The 8,259-nt window shown below is 41.0% G+C and overlaps 1 pseudogene; it reads right to left on the reverse strand.

Moving 5' to 3' along the window:
- Positions 1–1,159: 1,159 nt before the first annotated feature.
- On the reverse strand, positions 1,160–6,969 carry LOC148020384 (tubulin alpha-2 chain-like; annotated as a pseudogene).
- Between the last annotated feature and the right edge of the window lie 1,290 nt (positions 6,970–8,259).

Here is an 8,259-nt window from a genome sequence, read left to right on the forward strand (position 1 = left end):
CAATTTTTCTAACCCTACCCCTTTTGTTTATAAGAGTCAGTTATGTTTTAAGTGTGTGGACATGTGAGTATGGGTTGTGGTCAAGTGTTAGGCCCATGTTGTTTAGTCAAGCTGATTTGTTAAGATCTTAAGTGTGGGGATGCATCCTTGCATGTCTATTTTGCATACCCTTATGGAGACATCCCTATCTAATCATTCAAGTATACCATGTAAGAGAGGGGGATTTAATAATGGGAAAATACTAGCTACACTGGCTGGTATATAAGGTGTTAGAGACTTGATTTTTGGACCATCAAATTATAATACAAGTCTCCTTTCATCTTCATCTCCTTCTCCAAGCTCTTATGGCTTCTTTCTCTCTCTTTCTATCTTTCTCTCTCTTTTTCTAGTCTTTCTCTCTCCTCGTCATTCTCTTTCTCTCTCTTCCTACAATCTTTCTCTCTCTTCTGCACCCTCTCTCTCTCCTCTTCTTCTCTCTCTTTTGTCCTCTTCATGACAAGTGGTATCAGAGCTCTAGTTCTGATCCATTTAGTTACCTTACATGCTCAGTTACCATCCTTTTCAGTTTAAAAATCCAAGAACGTCAGGTACACAGGTACAGACATGGTAGGCAGCATTGAAGGGACTAGTGGACATTTCCAAGAAAGAAGATAGACAGCATTGAAAACTGGGAGGGATAGATATGGTGGTGGATGGTCTAAATAGCAGGTCGTCACTCAATTCTAGGCATTTTGGTAGCCACTTTGGTTAAAGAGGACTTAGTTGGAGCAAAAGAGAGAGACTAGTCCTATTTGCTTTTGAAAGCAAGCGTCTTCTTCCTTCTTCCTTCAAGATTTCATGGTGGATTCATCAACATCTCTCTTCCAGGGAATCCATGGCCAAAATACATGCTCTATCTTGATTCTTCTCATCATTTCAAGCAAGATCATAACTATTCTTGAAGGCAAAAGCATCATATCTGATAAATCTCTTCACGTTGGAAGTGAGCTTTATAGGAAGTGCAGGATGCCGACGAAGAAGAAGGCAAGAGAAAGAAGAAAGGCTATGGCTACTGCAGAAGGATCCCCACGAGATAGCCGAGAAATCGCACTCGAAGTGGCAGAAATCGATGAAGTGCGCACTCGCACTTACAGACAGCTCTGTCATCCAGAGTAGCTGATCAGTGTTGCACTATCATCGATGATGGCTTGAACGCATTGTTCGTGATCTCCGCCACCGACAACTGCTGATGGTACATCTTCTCCGTAGAGATGACCAGCGCATAGGATGAAAGCATGAAGTGGATCCTTGGGTATGGCACCAGGTTGGTTTGGAAATCGGTCACGTCCACATTCAGGGCTCCATCGAAATAGAGGGAGGCCGTCAGAGATGAAGTGAACTGTGACACAAGCCTGTTCAAATTGGTGTATGTCGGTCTATCGATGTCCAAAGAGCGCCTGCAGATGTCGTAGATTTCCTCATTGTCCAGCAGAACAGCCACATCAATGTGTTCCAAGAGAGAGTGAGTAGACAAAACGCTGTTGTAAGGCTCTACAACAGAAGTTGACACTTGAGGAGATGGATAGACGGTGAAACCGAGCTTGGACTTCTTGTCGTAATCCACAGAAAGTCGCTCCAAGAGCAAGGATTCGAGACCTGATCCCGTTCCACCTCCAACAGTGTTGAAAACTAGGAAGCCTTGAAGCCCCGTGCAGTTGTCTACCAGCTTGCGGATCCAGTCCATGTGATCTCCTTGCCAATAGTATAATGACCACGGGCAAAGTTGTTGGCAGCATCTTCCTTGCCAATTTCTAGGTTTTGGTAGAGCCTATGTGCATCTGAAGCCTTGCCTTTTATCAAAATTTCCATGTCCAGGGAGGTTCTTACCAGCAATTGACAGAGCTTGTCCTTATCAAAGTAATAGACAGACATGGAAGCATGAGTTCTGCAGAGTATCAAAGCTCGATGAAATCAACAATTGATACCTCATTACAGCACTGATCAGTCACATAATAGCTGCTTGTTTGGTATAGACAAGCTTTTCCAAAGCATCGGCCCAGATCTTGGAGTATCATAGATGGATGCATAAGAATAGCACAGAAATGGAAGCACGAGAGGTATGAAGTATCTGAGCTTGATGGACACAGGGATGGATGCCTAAGAATAGCACAGATCATTCAGCTTTTTAGAGAATGCAAGACCAGATATTCTTTTTGAATGCCCCTTCAACTTACTTTTTACCTCATCCACTCTAACATTGTAGATATGTATGGTGGAGTCTTCCATTCCAATCACAATTATATTCTTGTCTAAAGGATGAAATGCTAAAAAGGTCGCAGCTGGAGGAGGTGACATAAATGTTGTCATTACCTTGAAAGTCATCATGTTAAATAGAGATACTTTGCCTCTTGAAACAGACATAACATATGAATCATTCTTTGAAAGTGCTATGCACGGTATAGCTTCTTCAGGATTTGTTTCACTGATATCATTATTCATGAGAATACCACTAGCAGGCTACCACAACTGAGGGGGAAAGAAGCTGTTGCCTTTCCAGATGGATGGCGATCACCCCTTTGCCACTTCCATAACTTGTGGACAGCGTTGGAAGCTAGTGCCAATAAGGAAACACCAACGTTGGTATATATCAACATCGACACCTTGCTTGCTGGAGGTTATCTGGGAGACGCAAGCTCGATTGCTGTCCATTGGCAATGCAACCATTGAGACAACAGGTGAAAGTCTATCGAAAACTATGGCGCTAGCAGCCAGACTACTTGTAGCACTCACTGCATCCATTACATTCACACCAAGCGACTTAGAAGCAGCTGGTTCAACTAATGCCCTTACAGATTCATAATGACAGCAATAAGCGAACCCTCTTTGTTGAAACGAAGACCCGGACTTGCATGCAAACCACCCTTAGCATCAATTATTTTGCTGCTTTAAAGTTGATGGGATGTATGGTACCTGATTTAGTGTCTGGAATGTTGGCATCAACTGTTTTGGATGTGAATGGCCTTATAAAATGAAACAGTCACAATAGGAGGTTTCCAAGGAACGATAAACATGTCATACGATACTTGCTATGAATTCTGGGTTGGGGGAGTACTCAATCTTCTTGGAGTTGGGCATCTCTAGGACACTAATGCATTATGTGCCTTTTTATTAAGCTGTCAAAGTGAGTTTGGTGGTTTAGCAATTATCCGAGGGAAGTACCAGATTTGCTGCATGCTTATTATGGCATCTATGGGTTCAGGTTGCTTAGAGAACCAGGGTTGAAAAGTTAATGTTGGAGCTAGGTATCTAAATTACAGCACCCCCTCCGGAAATTGCTGTACTTCCATATCTATTTGGGTTACATCAGAGACAAGGATCTCGAGCTGCTCAGACACTATTGCATGCATTTTAGACTCTGACTGAAAATATTATCATGTTTAGAGAAAGGACATGCTAATGGCTTCAATGATTCCAAGGAAGAGATGAACCAGCTGCTACTAGAGGCATCAATGCTGATCTTAGCAGTTGACATAGCTAATTCACACAATTCACCTTGTGGAAGACAAGAACAGAAATAGAGAAGTTATGCAGCCTTGCTGATGTTCATCAAACAAGAAGATTTTGAAAGCAACTTGACTGCAATGGCAGCTGAGATCAATAGCTCCAGCTCTAGTGAACAAGGTTGGCTTCAAACATGGGCTAATATTGACAAACTTGGAGCTTTAATTGATCGGTATATTGCTCTTATGAAGGCGGACAGAGAAAAATGAGCAAGACTTGAATCAAATGCTTATGCTTATGGCCAACATGTATATGATAATGGTACACACTATGATGTGCATGCATCTTATGAATATGAACAGCAACAACATACAAATGAACATGGTCAGTATACAAATACATCCTGGATCCTGGACAGCATGTTAATGCTTATAGATATGATGTACCATGTCATAATGCAGAGTATCACTCCATTGAACTTTGGCAGTACAATTGCTATTATGGGCAACATGCTTATGCTTATGAGCATCCACCTTTTTAGCAACATAGTCATGATTATACATGGGAACCTTTCTTAATTGAGCAGCCCAATTCTTATGGACATGACAATAATGGTCATGCTTACTAGTACTCTTCTAGCTTTGATCAGCAGCAAGTTCATAACTACCATGGTACCCCATATCCCAATCAGTTCGTACCTCATGATTACCCAAATGTAATGATGAGTTCTTTTCCAAGTGCTGATCATGAAGAAGAGAGCAATGAGCAAGCTGAACAACAAGACTGGGATAATGAGCAACTTGATCAACAAGAAGATGAGCAAGAAGACCAAGAAGATGTACAAGAAGGGAACAATGAAGAGCAAGATGTACAAGCTGATGGCATCTTCATTGATGGATCACATGAGGCACTCACAGCTGTAGATGGTTATGTTGAAGGTTTAAGACTCTTGGAGAAACCTCATGATGATATTCTTGAGCATCGGTTTACACTTAATCAAGGTTTACAACAACCATTGAACGCATTTGATAATGAGTACCTTGATCATGGTTATGATGACTGGCACATGTCCGATGATGATATAATACATGATTTGGGCATACATGAATATGAAGATGGCATTGTGCTTCCCTATGATCCGGGAGATTATGGATGTGATCATGGACTTGATTATGGGGATACTTCATTGTATCCATTTGATCCGAGTGGATTGGAGTATGTGGTTGATGGGCATTCTCTGCTCTTGGACAATCATTATGACGGAATACCTTTTGATCCAGGAGGTTAATGGATTGCTTGGGATCTCATTTAGATCAGCATCCATATTTTTGGTAGACTCTTTTGGCTGAAGATTGGTTATCTATGACCAAATTTTAGTGCAGGGAAGATTGCAGACAACTCACTGTTTTACACCATATTTTTCTCTGAACCTTGAACGGCCAAATCCAACCTACATGGGCTGAAAGCACTTACCAAGAGCTCCATTTTGATGTGTAGCATGCCTCAATCGGAGTCTCATACAGAAAGTTATGACAGATTTACTACAGCAGGGCCTTGTAGTAAACAGCTTGTTGTCCACTGTCTACAGCTCACATTTACTCAAGATACTTGGGTCAAAATTCATTTTTATAATTCCCCAATAAGGCCCATGTATCGTACATACCCCAATGACCCATCATATGCAATAATACCTCTTCATTCATTTGTATACCCCTGTAATAATGCAACAGAGTAGTACTTTGATCCGCTCCTGCCCAGTTATCATAAGTACCCAAATTGTTTTTTAGGGCAAAAACCTTCGTGTGGGGATGGAATGTAAGAGAGGGGGATTTAATAATGGGGAAATACTAGCTACACTGGCTGGTATATAAGGTGTTAGGGACTTGTTTTTTGGACCATCAGATTATAATACAAGTCTCCTTTCATCTTTATCTCCTTTTCCAAGCTCTTATGGCTTCTCTCTCTCTCTTTCTGTCTTTCTCTCTCTTCGTCACTCTCTTTCTCTCTCTTCCTACAGTCTTTCTCTCTCTTCTGCATCCTTTCTCTCCTCTTCTTCTCTCTCTTCTATCCTCTTCATGACATACCATGTCTTGATTTTGCCCTGGTGGGGTCCATTCTCCACCCACTCGTCCTATTTTCACCCCGCCCTGGGACCATTCCTTGCGTGTTTATCTTTATCATTTGTTTGTCATTTTTCTATGCAAACACACTGTACATTCATCAAAATTCAAATATGATCTTTACACTAGAATCACATTCTGACCCAACCTTGTCAATCCCTATCCCTAGGATATTTTTCCTTCTCATTGCACTGTATTTCAACTTACGGATTATTTGGAATGAATATTTGTTTGGATTTTTGGGAGTGTTTTTCCTTTTTTTCCATATGAATGGGTCATATTATCGTTGAAACTGCATTTTGATATGATAGGCTTGTGCACCTCTTCATTCTGGAGGATAAGTTTTCTTCTTCTTGCATTTCATTCCAACTAATGTATTTTTAGCAATTAATTTTCGTGTGCGTTTTCATGCTTGGTTTTTCATATTTTTCCATGTGAACCCCCTTTTTGTTGCCAAACGCACCGATCACATTGTCCATGTCATTTTTTCCATTGTTTTACCTGGTTCTTCTTTTTACGGCATCCTAATCTGATGTTCTGATCTCTTTGAATTAAAATTTTCGATTAATTTTGCATTTTCACCACTGTGTGTTGCATAAATGGCCGATTTTCGCTTTGACACGCATGTAGCTTTTGCCATGTAGCGTTCTGTCACCTGGATTTCTCAGCTACAACCGGTCATTCTTGTTGCGGTGCAAAATCCCCCCCGTCCCTGTCCGCATTTGTTCGGAAGACCAGGGGCACACTTTTTTTTTTTTACAAACAAAAAACCCAACAAAAATATAAAAAACACACCAACAAATTTAACTTTAAAAAAAAACCCAAAACTCCCTCCCCCCAATCGTCCCCATCCCGCACCCACGCCCCCACTTCTCTCTCTCCTCTCTTCCTTCTCATATCCTTCTCCCCTCCTCTACTACTCCTCCATATCCTCCTCCCCCTCTTCTTCTCCTTCCCTTATCCCCTAGCCTTGCTCCTTTCTTCCTGTCCTCCCTCCTCCTTTCTTCCTCCCCACTTTCTTTCCTTTCTCTTCCCCTCTTCCTCTTGCCTCCCACCTTCCTCCCCCTCCTCTTCTTCTCCTTTCTTCCTCCCCCTCCGCCTTCTCTTCTCCTTCTCTCCCTCCTCCTACTACAGGTTGACGCCACGAGACCCACTGCTCCTGCCGAGCACCGCTACCCGTTGGTGATAGTCGCTTGTTTGAAGGAGTCACCACTGCCTGAAGGAGTAGCTGTTGCGGGTACCACCACCCCCAAGCCGCCATAGAAACCCCCGGAGCCGCCGCTGGATCTACATCATGTGCCACTCGCCGCATCCCCACGCCGCCAAGGCGTCCTCCTCCACAGCCCACGGCCTCAGCTAGCCTGCCCATGACCCCTGCCCATCCAACATCCCCGCCCACCAACCCACAAGTCCCCCCTCTGACGCACTCGCTCTTGTTGGTACCCTCCCCCTCCTAAGGCCCCCACCCGTCCTTGACCGACTGGCCACCCCATTGGACTGCTCCTTCCCCCCAATGTCCCCTGCCCACCCCACAAACCAAAGGGGTCCCCTTGAACATTGCCAATAAAAAATAATAAAAATTATTAAACAACTTCAAAAACCTTTAAAATTTTATAAAAATCTAGTAAAATCCTTATAAAAGCATAAAAAATTTAGAAAAAATTACAAAAATTTCATTTTATAAATATGGATCATTAAAATGAGCTGAAATTTCCATCACCAATATAAAAATATTTATTTGAAAAGAAATTAAGTTCTAAAATGAATAAATTTTTGAAAATTTCTTTTCAAAGTTCATAAAATAGCTGAAAATTTTATTGAGAATGCCAAAAACTAAAGTGGATCCCCATGTTTAATTCTCAACCAACATTTTGTTGGATAAAATGAATAGAAAAATAAAAAATCAAACAGAACCATGCCAAACTAATATAAAAAATAAAAAATAAAAATAACTACAAATCTTTAAGTGAATATACAAAATCTTAATTTGTAATAAAATAAACCCGTCATCACAAGTGCATGTACTAAAAAAAAGGTGCTACACACATTAATTTGTAAACAAGAACTTGCATTTAGAGACCCTAAGTCGGGAGTAGTCCGAGGGGAACATTAATAAGCACCGTAAAACTTGATAAGTTTTTAATGGATAAAATAATCTGCCATTTTCTTATTAAGATTCATCACTTAATAAAAATTCAATATTTGATAACTAAAATGAACATACAATTAAATTCCCTCTTTTCCCTCACATTGTATATTCCCCTTTTCAACGAAGTGTTACATGGGGTGGGTGATGTGGTAGTTAGTTGAAGTTCCTATTGGTCATCTTAATTAGTTGAGGTTTAGTCAACAGTAGATTTTGATTTAGTCTAGTATTTTTGTTAGTTATTTAATTGGAGTTGGGGATACAATGTGTATTCTTTTTCTTTTCTATTTGATACTACATGGATATTGGATGCTTGTTTGTATGCATTGCATGAAGCTTTCGATTGCATAAGTGCAGAGGTACTGCCGAAATTTCTATAGGAGGTGGATTGCTTGGGGTGGTCAATCAGTTGGTCAAGTTCGGGTGAGTTTTTGTGGTTGATATCTTATCTGTTGCTATTTTGGTTGTTTTGAAGATATTCTTTGTGATTGTCTGTGTATGAGTGTGGTGTAT

This window comes from Lygodium microphyllum, chromosome 19 (assembly GCF_053477565.2).
Source record: "Lygodium microphyllum isolate KBCC chromosome 19, Lygodium_microphyllum_v1.1.10, whole genome shotgun sequence".
NCBI classification, from domain to species: Eukaryota; Viridiplantae; Streptophyta; class Polypodiopsida; order Schizaeales; family Lygodiaceae; genus Lygodium; species Lygodium microphyllum.